General features: G+C 45.4%; 1 non-coding gene across 1 annotated transcript; it reads left to right on the top strand.

The window, feature by feature from the left end:
* The first annotated feature begins 434 nt into the window (after window positions 1–434).
* Window positions 435–506, top strand: Trnat-ugu (transfer RNA threonine (anticodon UGU)). The gene has a single exon. It is a non-coding gene; the product is annotated as a tRNA-Thr (tRNA).
* The last annotated feature ends 577 nt before the right edge of the window (window positions 507–1,083 follow it).

The raw sequence follows: 1,083 nt of genomic DNA, 5'->3' as shown, positions 1-1,083 counted from the left end.
ACAATAAAAAAAAGATGACCCAGTCTCCAGTCGGTGCACCCCCACAGAAGAAGCGCAAATCAGGGGTCATGGCCATGCAGCAGTGTGTTCGCAACCTGTGTGAGGACTATACTGCCGGGACTACGAAAATTGAAGATTTCCTGAGGGCTGTTTTACATACGATTCGGTATTACCTTCAATCTTTTTCGAACACAATGTGGCCGAAAATTTGCGAAGTGTTGAATAAAGAATGCAGTGTTTTTTCAAGTGAGTTCGCACAGGTTTCTTTTTTCGGTAAATTTTTCACTTGGAGACTTTTTTTCCTAGAGAGCCATGCCAGCGGGGACGTTTCTTCCGGGGACGTTTATTCAGGGGACGTATCTTCCGGGGACGTATATTCCGGGGCCGTTTTTTCCTACACCCATATACGCCATAACGTGGAGGGGAGGATGACCGCCACCGTAGCTCAGTGGTAGAGCATCGGATGTGTTATTCGAAGGTCGCAGGTTCGGCCCCTGCCGGCGGCAAGTTATCTTTTCTTCCACTTTACTTTCTTCACATTTATATCCTAGTTGCTACAAATAACATCTCCCATGTATCTTTGGCATTATTGTCTGTCAGTTCTGAATATTATTGCTGAACCACAGGAACAAAAATGTAATGTTTATTAGACTGCTATAAAAGCAGAGCGAACACTAGAACAATAGACATCTGATATGACACCTGTATCGTAGGAGTACTGATGTAAAATTAGGTAGCCATCACCACAACCACAGTTGACGTTACACCGGTATTACGCCTGCATAGGCTGTGTTTTGAAACCAGCTTATAGGCCTGGCGTGGTTCTGTAGTAGAATACCTCACTGCCGCGCAGAATTCTTCGGCTCAATTCCTGCTGGGATCCTGATTTGTACCCTTTGCATTCGTCTGGTCAACGCTGCCGATGTCGGTTTTTCTTCACATTCTTGCATTTAAATTACCAATATCTGTTCGGACCATTCCTGGAAAGATATAAACTGTCCATAACCTGTCGCACATACACGTACACCGCGGCCCATGGTGAACGGGTATGTGTCACACGTGTCTGGAGGAAAGGATTTCACG

Source organism: Rhipicephalus sanguineus, chromosome 4, assembly GCF_013339695.2.
Source record: "Rhipicephalus sanguineus isolate Rsan-2018 chromosome 4, BIME_Rsan_1.4, whole genome shotgun sequence".
Lineage (NCBI taxonomy): Eukaryota > Metazoa > Arthropoda > Arachnida > Ixodida > Ixodidae > Rhipicephalus > Rhipicephalus sanguineus.
Note: the sequence above shows the minus strand (reverse complement) of the source record. Positions and strands in the feature narration are given on the sequence as shown.